General features: G+C 45.6%; 1 protein-coding gene across 5 annotated transcripts in view; it reads left to right on the forward strand.

The window, feature by feature from the left end:
* Positions 1 to 17,589, forward strand: part of MAPRE2 (microtubule associated protein RP/EB family member 2) — a 138,033-nt gene that overhangs the window by 82,711 nt on the left and 37,733 nt on the right. The gene's annotated exons all lie outside the window — the stretch shown is intronic.

The following is a 17,589-nucleotide window of genomic DNA, read 5'->3' on the forward strand; positions in this document are numbered from 1 at the left end:
GCTGGTCCCAGCTCTGGGTAGCTGCTGCCAGCCAGGAGCCTGAGCTGCTCCCAGCAGGCAGCTGGGACTCTGCAAGCCCTGCTGGGAGCAGCCCGGGGTCTGTGGCTATCAGCAGCTACCCAGAGCCAGGGCCAGTTGCAGCCGGGAGGCTACAAACAGTTGCTGCCTCCCCAACCCAGGCCCTGGCCCCAAGGGGCACAGTGCCGGCACCTGCTGCTTTCCCAGAGCCCGGAGCCCAGGGCCGGGGCCAGGGGTGGGAGGGCAGCAGCTGTTTGTAGCCTCCTGGCTCTGGATAGCTGCTGATAGCTACTGCAAGCAGCCCGGGCTCCATGGCTATCAGCAGGTACCCAGAACCTGGGCCAGCTGCAAATATCTGCTGCCTCTCCACCCGGCCCCAGCTGCCACCCAGCCCCAGAACCCGCCCCAGGCTCCAGAAAGGCAACACGTACTGGCAGCGCTCCGTGCTGCGCTGGCCTTGCCACTTTTGCAAAGCAGCATTGGAACCTAGCATGGCAGGGCACAGCAGGGGGCACAGAAAGCTCCCTGCTGCCCTGCCACACTTCCCCTGCAGGCATGGGCAGCAGCGAGAGGCACAGCCTTGTTCTGCTGCCCATGCTGCTCCCATGCACATGAGGGAAGTGTGGCAGGGTAGTGGGGAGCAGGGAGATTTCTGCATCCCCTGCTGTGCCCTGCCACGCCAGGTTCCAATGCTACTCTGCAGAAATGGTGAGGACAGCACAGCAGGGAGCATTGCTGGTATGTGCCAACTCCCCAGAGCCTGGGGCTGGGGCTGGGAGGCAGCTGGGGCCGTGGCGGAGAGGCAGCAGATGTCTGCAGCTGGCCCAGGTTCTAGGTAGCTGCCAACAGCCACAGAGCCCAGACTGGGAGGGAAGGGGCTTTGGGTAGAAGGCAAAGGTCATGAGCAGAGCTGGGGGGCAGGGGCTTTGGGTGGGGGGCAAGGGGCACAAGCAGGTCATCCTGCCATGTACCCCCTGCCCTCATTTTGTTTTTCTAGCATGCCGGCACTCCGGCAACTTCCAAGGTAAGCATTATGGGGGTTCTCGGCACTCTGGCAAAAAACGTTGCCTACCCCGTCCTGTGGCTTCAGTCTTGTAGCTTATCAAAATGGAATATTGGGTTTTTGTTTGTTGTTCTTGGTTTTTGTTTGATAGAGGAGATTGCTAGCTCCAAAATAGGTATTACCATGAATGAAGATGCTCACTAAGAAAGTGAACATGATGAGTCGGATATTGTTCCACCTATTGGGTGTCTTAAATGTAATCCTCTTCCACTGTGTCAACACCCTGAAAATCCATTCATACATCTATTTTAGTAACACACATCTCGCTCTTAAGATTGGGTCACAAAATCAATGAGGAGGAGGACCTATCCACTTTTTGTATCGACACATTTCATAGATTGCATAGATTTCATAGACATTTGGGCTGGAAGGGACCCTGGAGGATCATCGAGTCCAGCCCCCTGCCCCAGGGGCAGGAAGTCAGCAGGGATCATAGGATCCCAGCAAGATGAGCATCCAAATGTGTCTTGAAGGCATTCAGAGTGGGTGCTTGAACTGTTTCCGGCAGCAGTCTATTCCAAAACTATGGGGCTCGGACAGTGGAAAAGTTTTTTCTTATGTCCAGCCTGAATCGGTCGCGGCAGAGTTTGTGACCATTCAGTCTTGTCATCCCTTGGGGCGCTCTGGTGAACAGACATTCCCCCAGATCCTGATGAACACCCCTGATAAATTTATAGGTGGCCACCAGATCACCCCTGAGCCTGCACTTTTCCAGGCTGAAGAGCTCCATGGCTCTCAGCCTCTCATCATAAGGGCTATTTTCCTGACATCTGATCATTCACGTGGCTCTCCTCTGCACCCTCTCAAGCTTCTCCACATCCTTTTTGAATTGTGGAGCCCAAAACTGGATGCAGTGCTCCAGCTGCGGCCTCACCAAGGCCGAGTACAATGAGAGAATGACTTACTTGAGAAGCATCTAGGATGCAAGCCAGCGTCTTGCTCGCTTTACTAGCCACAGCATCATACTGAAGGCTCATGTTCATCTTGTGGTCAACCATGACCCCCAAATCCTTTTCATCTGTAGTGCTAACCAGCGTAGCACTGCTGAGCCTATAAGGATGCTGCAGGTTTTTCTTCCCACGGTAGAGAACCTTGCATTTTTTGGTGTTGAACACCATTAGGTTCTCGAATCTCTCAAGATCCTCCTGGATCACCTATCTGTCCTCAGGTGTGGATGCTTTACCCCAGAGTTTGGTGTTGTTGGCAAATGTGGCTAGCCCACTTCTGACACTAATGTCCACATCGTTGATGAAGATGTTAAATAGTATAGGCCCCAGGACAGAGCCTTGAGGGACCCCACTGGTCACAGCGCATCAAGACAATTGGCTCCCATTGACCACCACCCTCTGGGTCCTACCGCAATGCCAATTTCCCAGCCAGCGGATAGTGGTGAGGTCAAGGCCACAGGTAGCCAGTTTAGCCACGAGGTGATCATAGGATACCAGATCGAAGGCTTTTTTTAAAGTCAAGATATACAACGTTAATCTCTTGCCCCTTGTCCAGGTGACAAGTCACCTGGTCATAAAAGGAAATGAGATTGGTCAGGCAGGGCCTACCCGCAACAAACCCATGCTGGGTATCCTGCAGGATATTGCCTTCAGCTAGTCTGTTAAAACATTCCAAGACCTTCCCCAGGATAAAGGTCAGGCTGATGGGCCTCTAGTTAGCCAGATCTACTTTCCTCCCTTTCTTGAAGATAGGCATGACATTGGCCCTCTTCCAATCTTTGGGCACATCACCAGAGCGCCAAGAGCTCTTGAAGATCCGTGCCAGGGGCTAAGCTATGATGCTCACCAGCTCCCTGAGTACCCTTGGGTGTAACCCATCAGGGCCAGCTGACATGAAGGTATCCAGCCTGTCGAGGTGTTCCTTCACGAGGTCAGCTTAGATGGAGTGCAAGGAATCCCATAGTGGGCAGGGCCATCCCATGGGACTGGTGAAATACTGACACAAAATACCCATTTAGCAAGTTTGCTTTTTACTGGGCGTCAGTTGCCCCATCTAGTTCAGCAGGGGTCCAGTGTTGCCGTTGCTTTTCCTCCGGCTCCCCACATATCTAAAAAAGGACTTTTTATTTTCCTTGATATTTGTAGCTAGCTGGAGTTCCATCATAGCCTTGGCTTTCCTGGTTTGCTCTCTGCAGGTCTGAACCAGAGCAGAGTATTCCTCCTTGGCAATTCTCAAGGGAGGACTCAAGTATGGTAGAATAAGATTTTACTTAGATGCCTAAGTCTAATTACATACCTAATAGGTGGAATAGAATCTAGTCTCACTGTTTAATCTATGACTTTATTTTGTCAAGAAACAATTGACTTATCACACTGAACTCTGAGAACAAGTAAATGATACTTTATCTTAGACCTTTGGGGTGCCTGTAGACATGCTTGTTCACATTCTAATTAGAATGCATTGGAACAGACTCAATTAATCAAGTCTGCTCCACATTCTAACTAGAATGCTCCAGTGTCGCCTCACCACCACCTGTATTAAGCCCACACACATTTCAAAATGACCATGGGGGTGCTTTATCTAGAGCTCATTGTATGAGCTCTAGATAAAGTGTCCCGTCCCGTGGCCATTTTGAAATACACAGGAAATTATTGCAGGTGATGGTGAGCCACTGTAATTACAGTAGCTGTCCAGGAACTGCTCTAATTAAAATGCCCTCTGTGTCCCCCATCCCCCACTTCCAGACATGTGTAAACACAGTCTTTAAATTTATTTTTTCTTCCTACCACTTTTCCTGGAGATTTCCATTTCTGACATAATCTTCCATGAAAGGTACAGTAAACCTGAATTGACCAAAACTCACTGCACAGCTTAACCAAAGCCATGTGCCCACTCACAGAAATCTCGCCACTTTGGTGAAATTCACCTTAGCACTTACAAAAATAGTGATGACCCCAGTAGCTTAACTACGGGTGGGAGAGTGGGGCACAAGCCCCAGGTGCACACTTAAATGGAGCACTAGAATAGAGGCCTCTCCGAGCAGTCTGTGCTGCTGCAGCAGCAGCAGTCGGGTATAGGGACCCTCTTGCAACTAGCTCTTCTCTTGCTGCTGTATTCCCCACTGCCTATTGCTGGTGGCTATGGAAAGGGGTGGTGCTGGCAGGGGGTGCGAGTGAATACCAGGCTTCGGAAATGCGAGCCTAGAGCACAAACTTTGCTAGTTGCACCTTTTTTTGAACTAGAGCAGGTTAAACTGTATTCCAGTATTTTATACTAGTGAATTGCCTGTCAAGAATGACGGATTAATTTTGAATAACAAAACCCCAAAAAAAGGCCAATAGCCTTGCCTCCCGCCCCGCCCCCCCCATCCTTGCATCCCTGCTCTGCTGCCTGGGGTCCTTGGGCATTTATGTGCTCCAGTATGGTTAAAAGTGAGCTTTGAAGTAAACAACTTAAGTTGGCTGTCTTCAGAATTAACAAAACAGCTTTAATGAAATATTCAAAACTGAAAGTGGGAGGGGAAGGAAAGAATAGTTTTAAAACACCTCAGCTATTGGAGAATGCAGTGAAAGTTAAAGATTCTAAAATCTGTAAATATTGATTATCTTTATTTGGGGAAAAATTACCAGAAGCCCACTGTTCCACTTCATTACGAAGAGCTTTTTATACCACTTCCTTCATGTCCTCTAGGAAGGATTTGAGGCCATACCACAGGGGAAAAACTGAAACAAGACTGCTTCATTAGAGTTCAGATCCCCACCTTTTCTTCACTTGTATTGACTTATTTTTTCAGTGTGCACTTCTTGAATTGTGTTAATTTTAATTTCACTCCTTTTCTTCCATATCATCTATTGTACATTCTTGCTTTTACTTTCAGATCTTCATTGGCTAAATTGCTGAACTTTAATTTCCCAATTTTGGCTTAATATTTTACTATTTTTTACTATTTCTCATGCATTCTCTCTCTTTTACCTTGTTGGACGTATTCAGGCTTATGACAGATTCAGTCTAGCCATTTTGGTGTGAGGGACTGTCATCTCTGCTTAGGGTTATCATACGTCTGGGTTTTCCCGGACACGTCCTCTTTTTTGGCCCTCTATGCTGTGTCCAGGTGGGTTTTAAAAATGCAAGGAAACTGTCCAGGATTTCCTCCCCCATCAGTTTTCAAAATGGCTGCTGCTAAGTAGAATTACAGTTCCCAGAATACCTAGTACGATGATGCACGGTTGAGAGCTGAGTTTGCAACTTTGCTTTGCTTTGCTTTGCTGGTGGGAGCAGTGGGAGGGTGAGCAGAGGCAGCAGGGAGCAGAGTACAGAGGGTTGGGAGTGAGGGACACCAGCAGGGCTGAGGGGACAGGGACTGCAGGCCAGAATGAACGGCATCAGCAGGGCTGGGGGTGTAAGAGGCTGTGGGTCAGGAGTGAGGGGCTCCAGCAGGGCTGGGGGCTGTGGATCAGGAATGAGGGGCACCGGAGGGCAGAGGGGCTACAAGTCCAGAGTGAGGGGCACTGTCAGGGCTGGGGGGGCAGGGTCTGCGTGTTGGGAGTGAGGGGTACCACGGGGCTATGGGGGATAAAGGGCTGTAGATCAGGAGCAAGGGATGGGAGGGGAGCAGGGGGCTGTGGGTCAGGAGTGAGGGGCACTGGTGGCGGGAGGCAGGTGACTACGGGTTGGGTGTGTGGGGTACTGGCAGCACCAGAGGGCAGTGGACTGGGAGTGAGGGGCACCTGCAGGGCTGGGGGGGCTGTGGTTTATCAGTGAGGAGCAACAGAATGGGCAGGGGCAGGGCTCGCTGCCTCCCCCACCATCATATTTCCACCCGACTGCCCCCCCAGCCAGGTATTCACATTATTCCTCTTTTTATGGACCTGGGAATATGTTAACCCTATCTTGGCTTAGTATAGTTCTTTTTACTATACAGGAATATCTTGGTGTCTGAAATCTTGAATCAAATTTAAGCTTTGAACTGTATGGCAGTGTGGACTGTGATAGTTTCATGGACTTCTTCCCCTGGAATTTGTGATTGCACCGGCTCCCTTCCCATGTGCTATCACAGATCACCCATGGCGACTAAAATGATTTACATGGAAAAGTAGTATTTGGAAAGGTAGCCTATCTACCTATCTAGATATATAGAGAGAGTACCTTTCCAACTATTACTTTATATGTTTCCAGATATATATGCAAGTGTGTGTATGTGTATGTAAATTTTAGGTCCCTCAATACCATTCCATTTTGCAGATGGAAATGAGGTTAGATTGCACAGTATGACCAGCAAACTGTCTGTGGACCACCAGCAAGTGCTCCACGGACCACAGTTTGAAAACTCCTGATCTAATTCATTCATTGTAGCATTCCTTTGGCCAAATGTTCTGTTTGCAACCTTCATGCAGCTTAATGTTAGCTTCCATAAAATATGAGCATTTCTGAAAGACTTCAAAGACAAGGAGGATGTGGGAAGCTTTGTAACATTTGGAAGCATTTCACAGCATTAACAGTGAGCTACAGAGCAACTAAGATAACAGGATTTTATCACCTAATATAAAACTATAATGGTATTTGGCCTTAAAAAAAAAAGCATTAAGATTTCATGAAGTCATATGGATTATACAATTTGTTTTCCTTTTTGGATAAAAGAAGGAATCCAAAGGCCATCAAAAGCTAAATCAAGTGAGAAAGAATGAGAGGAACAGAAATAATTTGAATAAAAAAATACTAAGTCCCTGTTCATAAAAATGGGTTAACATCCATTGTTCTCTCTGATGCTGAGTAATTCTGAAAATCACTGCGTACGTGCACTGAAAACGAAGTGACCTTTTAATACTTTGGGTATAAATTCTAAATTATAGAATGATGTTCTACCATTAGGCAAGCAGTTTTGAACTCTTAATACATATTTCATTAAAAAGCTTAAGATACCAATTTTAACAGGTGGGACAAAAACAGCAAAGTCACTTCCTTTGTTAAATACCATTTTGTCTTTCATAGTTGTTAAATATGGCTTACAGTATGTACTGTAGACTCCAGCTTGTTTCCTAGTAGCTGGTTAACTGAATGGATTGGGAATGAGAAGAAGCAGAGGAAGAGGCTGTTCTATTAGTTATATAGTATTTGTATTCCTCTTGAGTCCTAGATGTGGGGTTTTTTGTCCTTGCTAAGTAGGCCGAGTGAAGCATGGTATCCCCTGAGCTTTCAAAATGCCTGTTTCTAGCAGTGATGTGCCAAAAAACAGGTTATGGATGATTTCGGCCCTGGAGGTTCTAAATTTAGTCTGCAGCTCTGGTCATTTAGCTTTGACAATGTAATCGGGGAATACTGTCCCAATATATATATATATAAAAGCACTGAAATTCTCGTAGCTTTGGGTGTGTGTATGTTGTTGTCCTTGGTCTCCAGCCAAAAGGGCTGGGTTGGTTTCACATTTGATTGTTGAGCTGAATACGAAAATCTCCAATTATGTATGTGATTACAGCATGCCAGTAAATTGACCTAATGTTCACTAAAGTATATAGAGCTTTTTTGACTATTCATTCCTTGGTTTCATACAAACAAAAATTAATAGGGTTTAATGCACTAAGATTACTAAATTCTGCTTCCCTATATTTATAGAATACTAGAGCTGCATATCAAGGACAGACTTTTATCAGGCCACTTTTAGGTTTCATGGTTATTTTTGTAATTCATTACAAATATATTTAATGTAATACTACTTTACTACATTTCTTTCCCTCCAAGGTGTGTTGTGTATAGTATTGTTTTTGTTACTGGACTAATGTGAATACTTTGCTGTATAGATACATGCTCTAAATAATGCAGAAGATTATAATATAATATTGAGGGCTTGTGTATATAAACTATACAGTGTGTGTGTGTGTTTACATGGATGGATTTTAAAATATTTAAAAAAAAAATGCAGTCCAAGGCATAGTCTAGCTAACCTTGGATTGAAACTTTAATCCATGCTCAAGACAAAAAGAAGAATAACTTGCCTCATTTTCTGACCGCATTTGATAATTCTCAGAAGCATTAAACTGATATATAGTAGAGACTAGACAATGGATTCGTTTGCCAGCTTTTCATCTTGATGTGCATCTTCTGGCATTTTGAGTTTCTGTATCATCATACTGTCTTTGCCTGGACCACAGTGTCTACTAATCGAGACTTTACAGATTTCTTTCATGTGATGAATACTAGAGCTGTGAGAAATTTCTACAAGTGTTTCATTTCAAAGCTGTTTCAGTTTGCGTAAGGCTTGAAACAGCAAAATCAAAATGAAATAAAAGGCTCCGAAACAGCTTCAGAATGAAACAAGGGCACTTGAAATGTTTTAAATTTTGAAGCCGGGCTTCCTGCAGCTAAACAGAAACTAAGGAGCTGGGGGGAAGAAGGGGGGAAGGACTGCTCTGATGTTGATATCGAGCACTCCGTTTGATTCCCCAAGCTCTCTGATCATTTCCCTAGCTCTTGCCAAGGACCACAGGCCCCTGACCTGCACGTGAGGTTTCCCAGCATGCAGATCCAGGGGCCTGCGCCCCCCAGGTCCCTGAACAATCCCCCAGCTGTTCCCAGGGGGTGCAGGCCTCTGGATATATGCGCAGGATGACAGCAGGCTGTTGCTGCTGGTTGGGATGAGTGCCAGGAAGACTGGTGCTGCCACTGGCCCCAGCCACCAGTGGCAGTATGCTGTCACCTTGTGCGCACATCTGGAGGCCCACGACCCCCGGGAGAGCTGCAGGGCTGTGCTGGACTCTTCACAGGAGGCACAGCCCCCTGGATCTGTGCACAGGATGACAGCATGCTGCTGCTTCTGGCTGGCCAGCACCCCAGTCTGCCCGGTGCAGCCTGCGCCCAGCACTAAGAAGAACCCAGTGCTGGTGCTGGCCCCATGCAGATCTGGGGATCCTGGTTCTGCATACAGGATGATGGCATGCTGCCGCCGCTGCCAGCTAGGGCCAGCGGCAGCACCAGTCTTCCCGGTGATTGGCACAGGCTGTGCCCAGTGCTGGTCCCAGCTGGCAGCGGCAACCTGCTGTCATCCCACAGGCAGATCCGGGGCCCGTGCCCCCCAAGAAGAAGTCTGGTACAGCCCCATGGGCCCCCAGATCTGCGCACGGGATGACAGCAGGATTTTGCTGCTGGCTGGGGCCAGTACCGGTACTGGGTTCTTCCCAGCTCTTAGTTCTGGCTGTTCCGGGCAGGCTCGGGTGCTGGCGCTGGCCCCAGCCAGCAGCAGCAGCCTGCTGTCATCCTGCATGCAGATCTGGGGGCCCACATCCCCTGAGAAAAGTCCACCAAAACTCCGCAGCCCAGGTTTTTCTTCATTGCTGGCATAACTCCCTTCTTTTGTGAGGGCATTTCTAGTCAATTTTTGCTGATTAAGTCATTGGCATTCCCTTTTCTTGTTCCTGGAGTCAGGGTAACATCTACATTGGCTGACAAATGCTAACTCTTTTCTGTTTGAGTTTCAGCCATTAGCATCGCTGAGATTGGATGCATTGGGAGAACTTCAGTGTATATTCTGTACTTTGGAACCTTGTGCATCCAAACTAATAAATTGCAAAGGGAAAAGTGCTAGGCTCTTTGTTAAAGAAGGTTTGTGGCATCTCCTTTGAAGAGATTTGTTTTAAAGAATGCAAGCACAGGTTCTCTGCTAAAAAAAAAATCTCTTAATATTAATGCTCCATCCAGTTGTTCATTAGTGTTTTTTCTCAGACAGCGGTGAGTGCCTGTATCTTATACAACACCCCAGTTTAAGCCACTTTGCTTTTCCATGAGCAAGGCTGTCAACAGTGGAAATCAGCGAAGGGATTTGAGCATAAACATCTCCAACGTTAACATAAGCCGAGCTGTCATCAGGGCTCCTTTGTGAGGGACTGCTGGCTCTAGAATGTATTCTCCTCACGCTTGCTATGAGCTGGGCACATAAATGTGTTTATCTTCATAGCAAACTGTACAGAAGAGAGGACATTTGTGAGTGGGGCTGGAGAAGGTGGTAGAGAAGTATAGTTCATTTAAGGAATCAAGAGTGGAGAGAAGTGCTCATTGACCATGATACTTGTATATGGATGAGGGATGTGCTTGTGTGAAAAAGAGTACTTAAGTGTTTGTGTATCTGTTGAGGCGCATTTATCTGAAAACAAAAAACAAGGCTTCTAGGTGTATATTATAAAAACCTTTGTTGAGGGATTCAGTTAGACTAGTTGTTCCACCACCAGGTCTGGTGTGTTGTGGCAGAACTAAAGCTTGTTTGTGTTGTTCCGCAGCCACGTGGAGTTCAAATCTGCAGTGGTGATTTCCAAACATGATTAAAATGTAGCTTGAGCACTGTGAAAATGAACCGTGTTTCAAACACTGCTGTGCTGCACTGGGATCCTGTAACACAGTAGATCTTGCAGTGTAAATGAGTTCTTAATGATTTCCATATGATATTTATGATTAAAAGAAATACAATGGATGTGAGAGATCAGATTTTAAGACCATTTGCAGAGCACTTGGAAGCTTGAAAAGCAACTCCTCTAAGACTAGGGACAAATATTCATAAAGCCTAAGTCTGAATTGATTGGGTCTTTCCCCTCCTCCCTCTCCCCCACTGCTGTGGGGCTGGGAAGGGGGCCCTGTCCAGTGCTGGGGGGGGGGCTCCTTCCCCCACCACCATGGTGGGGTGGGGAGAGGAGGTCTGTGAGGCTGCCTGGCCCCAAAGGGGGACTCTTCCCCCCCCACTCCTCCCCCACCCTGAGGGCAGGGAGAGGCTCTGTTCCATGTTGGGGGTAACTCTTCCCCCTCTTCTTCCTCCCCACAGAAGAGCAGCGGGAGTGCAGAACTCAGCTGGGCAGGGTGTGGATGTATGGGGTATAAGGGAGGGTGGGGGGGGTGTAAGGACCCCCACACACTCCCCCCATGGTGTGCCACCCCTGCTGCCTGGCAGCAGCAGCAGCAGGCAAGGAGGTCAGGGTGCTCATGCCCAGGAAAGGCACAACTCTGGCCAGTGCTGTGTGGTGGGGAGGGAGCGGAGCTCAGCACTCACAGTGGGCAAAGCCCTGCACTGGAACCAGCTTCTTCCCCTGTTGCCCGCTGTGCAGGTCCCACACTCTGCCAGGAGTGGAGGGACCCCCTCCCCCACTTTCCCACAGAGTCCAGTGCAGGGATTCCCTTCCACAGTGAGTCGCAATAGAGGCAGCCAGCACTGTGCTGGGGGTGAGGAACGCAGCCCCATGCAGCCTGTCCAGCTGCTTCTATCCCTGGGGCTCCACGCCACATGCCTGCAGCTCCTCACTCACAGAGGGGAAGCCCTGCGCTGGATTCTGCCGGGAAGCAGGGGCAGGGCTCCCTTCATTCCCAGAAGAGTGTGGGGACCTGCATGGCAAGGAGCAGGGGAAGCAGCTGACTCCAGTGTGGGGCTTCCCTCATTGTGAGTGCTGGAGCTGCAGGCTCAGGGAACAGAGCCACAGGGATAAGGCAAGCTCCACTCCCTCCTCCCACACAGTGCTGGCTGGAGCTGTACCTGCACCGGGCATGAGCACCTTGACCTTCCTGTCTGCTGCTGCTGCCAGGCAGCTGGGGATGCACGCCATGGGGGGGAAGAGGTGTGCAGGTCTCTACACACCCCCACTCTCACGTCCACATGTACACCCACATCTTGTCCAGCTGAACTCCGCACTCCCGCTGCCCCTCCGGAGGGAGGAGGAGGAGGGGGAAGAGTTCCCTCCAGCATGGATCAGAGCCTTCCCCTGCTCTCCACCCCCACTCTGGGGCCAGGAAGCATTGCATGGAGCCCCTCCCCCCCCAGCCCTGCAGCGGCGGGGGGGGGCAGGAGGAGGAAGAGTCCCCTCACAAAGTCCCCCTCCCCACCCTGGGAGGAGGAGGAGGGGGAAGAGTCCCCCCAGCACAGAACAGAGCCTCCCTCCCCACTCTGTGGGACAACCAACCCAGCATGGCGCCATTAAGGTGAAGGGACAGGGAGAAGAGTTAATTCCTCCCTCTGTCCCTTCCCGGCCACTGGGGTCTGCCAACTCCAGGGGCCACCGCAGTAGTCCCCTCTCCTCTGCTCCCCAGCAGACAGGTTGACCCTAGCTGTGATAGAGGAAGAGGGGAAGGAGGGAAGAATTAACCCCCTCCCTGCCCACTTTGCCTTAATGGGGATATGCTGGCCAGTGTCTCCGCTAGGGCCAGTCCCTGCTCCAGCTAGAAATTAGAGGGACAGGGGCAGCCCTGTTATGGAGCAGAGAGCCCTGCCCATCCCAGAGAGCATGCTGGGATGCTGGAGGAGTCTGGTTTATCTTAAATCAGCAAGAGGTCTGGGAAAGACATTGCATAAACCGGTTTGAGCCAGATCAGTTAAGTTTGATACCACATTCAACAGGTTTATCTCAAATCAGTTCTGGCCATTTTGAAACTGGTTTATGTGCACTGAATGTCTGTTCTGTTAAAGGTTTAAACCAGTTTCTGATCATTTAAACTAGTTTATGTATAATGTCTGTCCCTAGCCTAAAGCTCTAAACTCAAAGCAGTTGTTTTCTTTCAGATCAATTAGTAATTCACCAAGAACTTGGGAGGAATAAAATTTAAAAAATAAAGCCACAACCTTGTTACTGTTTTAAAAGTACTTCATGCTCTTTTCAGATTCTCGCTTTAAGGATAAATCATCCTTTATCCATGTGGAGTCTTCCATGTCTTTTAAAAAAAATTTTGGTGAGCCATTTTTTTTCTCGTTCATTTTAGCTTAGTTATGGAAACCATTCTGTCTGTAACAAAATTATTTAAAATGTTGGGTTTCTTAGACATGCCCTATTCATATATTCTCTCTAAAATATCTATTACTTGCTGTTGTCAGAGACAGGATGCTGGACCATTTTTCTGACCCAGTATGGTACTGGTGTTCTTACAGTCCTAAAAGTATATTTTTAAACAGGCAGTGAATTTGGAGGACATGAATTTAGTGAATTCTGAAATAAACTATTCCTAATATTAAAGTACTAAATAAGCACAACAAGAATATTTTTTTTCTAATTGCCTCTGTACCTATCTCACACACCTCTAAGTAGAATGAGCTGTCATTAAAAAAGAAACTGCTCTTCAAAATACAGTATATAATTCAGGTGTTTTCTAGGTATTTAGATTATATCATACAAATGCCTAGCCATAAGGGATAAGACTTTTCAAAAGCACTTATGTTGCTTAGAAGCAAAGGTTTAGAAATTTTTAATGGGAGTTGTACTTCTAAATCAGTTATACTCTTGTGACGATATTCACGTTTTTCACATTTATTCACTTTCTCATCCAGAAGTGCATTCAGTATCTTCCATTGGCCATGGGAACTGAGTGTACTATATATTGCTAAGCATATGGTTATATTTACAGCCTTTCTACACATGCTACCAATGCCAAAGATATTAAAAAGCACCATATGAGTAGCACAAAGGTGTGTGAGAACAGAATAAACATTCTGTTAGACCTCCTTAAATCAGAAATAAGCAGCTGCTTTTTCTCAGGCCTTTCCTTGCAATAGGTGCTGGAAGCTAATGCTTTATCTCTTAATTTGCTTTTTTAAATAAGAACATGAAAAGGATTTTAAAGGAGATCACCCTAGGAAACCTGAAGAGGTGAAAGCTATTTCCAAAGAGCTCTAAAACTGACTCTGCTGTGCTCTCTATTTTTTTCTCTATTTTCATCAAAACTCTTACATCACACACTCATTTTTCAAGATTTTTATCCTGTCAATTTAAATACAGGGCATGTCCTTTCTCATCAGTTTAACCACCTGTTGTTTTCATATGGTGAGTCACTTGATGACTAATGCGCACATAATTAATGCGGGGCTTTTGTTTTTAGCATGCCCTTTTTGTGCCCGTTGCCCCTTAGGTTTTCTTAATTTGAGGATTTTCTGTCTTAAATCTTCATTTTACCTAGTTAGATGGTTAGAACTTTATGGTGATTGTTGTTTGGAGGAATTTGCATTTAATTCTGCAGCATATTTTAATTTTTAAATTGCCTTAGAAGTCTTTATTTAAAACAAACAAAAAAGAACCCTTCATGTTTCCAATGTATTGGTTGAATTGCACAGACACTTGAGTGTCTTTTTCAAAAGTGACTCAGACACAGAGGAGTCAGATCCTAATTGCAAATCAATGGAACTTGCACACTTTTGAAAATATTACCCCTGGGCTACACAAAATATCAAAACAAATCAATATTACTTGATTGCCAGACCCCTAGTTAGTTGATTCTCCTGCCATAGTTTTGCCACCAGTTAAAAATAAGACTTTTTTTTTAGGTTCCTCCCCTGCCATCCTGTGGTGCAGTTATTCTCTGAAAAGTGATTCTTGCAAAATGGATGAAAGAGATGAGATGGTTTACCTGGTGTAGAATTTAAACATGTAAGTCTTTCTTGGCAGCCCTGCACCATAGGAGCTGTAAGTCAAGATGGGTCTTCTTATACTGTGGATTGCCACCAGTAATAACGTCACTGCAGGCAGAATTATGCCTTTAGCATCTATACAAAACTGTTTTCCTGTGGGTTTGCACTGATGTGGTGAATTCAATCTGAGTCTTAAAGAACTGCAAAACTTTTATTTGAGTTCATAGATAAATGAATTTTCTCTTATACCACTACACAAACCTTTTCTCACTTAATACTGTCCACTAGGCCTCAAACCTACCACTAACTATCTGACTCTGAGGAATGATGCTCTAATTCACTCTAATTCACGCTTAACTCCTCTACCCTAGGTTAATAAAGATTATTTCTGATCAGTAAAATTCCAAAGGGTTATATCACTTATATTATGAGCATCAAATCTGCATCTTTCTTCCTTTTCTGAATATGGTTCTCATCTTTAGCCATTACTACTTAGCAACCAAAATCCCAGTGTTTCCTTTTTGAACTCTGGTTTTTACAAATTATGTATTTAAAAAGATGATAATTGCATTAAGACTCTGTTTCAGTGGATGAATACAATAGTTAAGAACTGCATTAGAGAGACTAGCACTAAACTACATAGTGTTAAGCAAAAGCAAGTCATGTCTGGTTGTGTTAGTGAACAGGAGTGCTGTATTTATAGACCCTTTTGAAGGGCCACAGATTCAGATTCTGGGTTGCATTCAAGATCAGCAGGCTCTCATTTCCAGGTAATCCTAAAGATTAAAAGGAAGAGGTGACCCTGATGAACTGTCTCGAAGACAAAGGATTAGACAAAGACATTTGCTGTCTTTGGATTATCAGGAAAAGTGTTTGTTTAGATTCTGAGCATGAGGAAGGCCTCTGCTAGATCTAAGTGGGGAGGGAGATGCAAAACAATGATACTGAGGAGACTGTACACTGCAGAGCAAATTCTAAAATGATATAGGCAAAATGGGTCGGGGGGACAAACATAAAGGGAAAAAAAGCAAACTAAAAATGAGGTTAGAGTAGGGCTAAATGTGGAGCATAGAAGCAATGCCTACAGCTCTGAAAATGCTACTAAAATGAGCAAATAAATAATTTAACCGTAAGTCTGATTTGTGTGTGTGTGTGTGTGTGTGCGCGCGCGCACGTGCGCATATATTGTGTGTATAACATGGAGTTGGTGACAATTACCGGCATTAATGTTACACAAGATAGAAGCTTTTAATTAAAATTTCTAAGCTATTTATTAATCTAAACTATTTATTTGGGATCCTTTGACCCTACGTGGCTTTGATGATCTTCCAAGGTCCCTACCAGCCCTAATGTCTATAAAATTTCTAAGCTATTTAAAGGTTTCACTGTCAGCAATTTCTTTTTCCATATTTTTATTCTGTTTCTTAGGCCAGTCACACCCCTATTACAGCTGTTTGACATCCTGATTACTATTGTGGGCATACTCATCATTTACATTTACTGCATGGTGTGTTGTAAGCTCCATGCAGAAAATTCAGCAGACGCCATCAGTGTATAAATGGCTGACTGCCAGCACAACTCAGCGTATACTTCCACACCCAAGTTCTGAAGGCTTGGTGATGCTGTTCAACTTCTAGGACGCAGTGGAATTTCTCTCCAGGAGGGAAAGAAAAAATGATTCATAAGCCTCCCATTGGCCAGAAGTGCGATATTCTGGCGTATTTGCTGATTCAAAGACTATATAAAACATCAACTCTGACTTCACTTGGAGAATTGGTTATTTTTTAGTAAACATAAATACTTAAAATGTTGCTGTTGCTAGCTACCTATACCTTAAAACAGGCACTACTGCTGTGTTTAACAGCAGCTGTTTTCTATGCTGTCCAGTTTAGAAATGCATATAGACTTGTGCCTACGTACATGTGGGGTAACTACATACATGAGACATGTAGTCAGTCAGCACAACCACGTTTGCAAACAGTGTTTGTCATCTAGCTTTGGAATATTCAGAAAAGTCAGTGACTTGATCATTATAGCAGAAGCAGCAACCAGAATGAACTTCATGTCAAAATTCTAAATTGATTTTAATAATAGTAAAATAATGATAAATATAATAATATAGGAAAAGTCCTTTTTTTTATTCTGTTCTACCACTGATACAGCTGTAAAAATTCAATAACCCCTTTGATATCATGCTGCTGGTTTGTAATGTCCATCTTTCATTAGAAAAATTAATTGAAGTCTCTTTAATGGATTATATTAAAGAAAAGACAGGGGGAAAAATGGAGGTAGATGAACCCTGAGAGACAGCAGTCCTGGTTTGATTCTTGCTGTCCTGTTTTCAGTATCCATTTTTATATTTGTTAACTTAGTGCAAAAATAAAGAAGTTTCTGAAAACTAAGAAAATGCAGTGACAAGGGGTAGATAGTCTTCTGCAGAAACGTTATTTATTTAAATTATATCATTGTGAGCTGTAAGAAGCTGAAGAAATAAATTGATATGGTAAAGTGATTGTCACGTAAGAGTGTACGAAATGGGCCATAATTGATTTGGATTCAGATTCAGCCCTAATTGGGGACAGTGATTCAATTCATTGATTCAGATCACTGTCCGGATTCGATTCAGCCAAATCTGAATCTGAAGATTTGATGCTGATTCAGAGAATCAGCAATTTAGCCATAGACACAGCTTTAAATGTTTTTTCTACATACCTCGAGGTACCGGGCGTGGCTCGTGAACACTGTGATGGTGGGGGAGATGAAGCATACCACAGGAGTGCAAGGTGGGGGGGACCCTGCATGATTGGTAGTGAACCCAGAAGTACTTCTGGTCTGCTTCTGGGTCCACCACCAAGCACACTGGGGTGTCCCGCCCGTGCACCCAGACTCAGGAGGCACCAGTCACCGAGCCAGGGAGTGCAGAGGAGCCCCCCAGTCGACCCAGAAGCGCTTCTGGGTCTGCTGCTGAGTCCTCTGGGGACCCTACTGCACTCCTGTGGGACACTCCATCCGCCCCACCATCGCAGTATTCATGAGCCGCCAAGTGCCCTGAGGTATGTAGAAAAAATTTTTTAAAGCGCTATCTATGTCTGAATAATCTAATCTTTCTGAATCAAGTCAGAGGGTTCCGATTTGATTTGGAGAGATTAAAGAGTCTCCTGATTTGATTCGGTTTTGGAGATTCAACCACCGAATCTCTGCTGAA

Source organism: Crocodylus siamensis, chromosome 3 (genome assembly GCF_052110815.1).
Source record: "Crocodylus siamensis isolate JL-2025a chromosome 3, ASM5211081v1, whole genome shotgun sequence".
NCBI classification, from domain to species: Eukaryota; Metazoa; Chordata; order Crocodylia; family Crocodylidae; genus Crocodylus; species Crocodylus siamensis.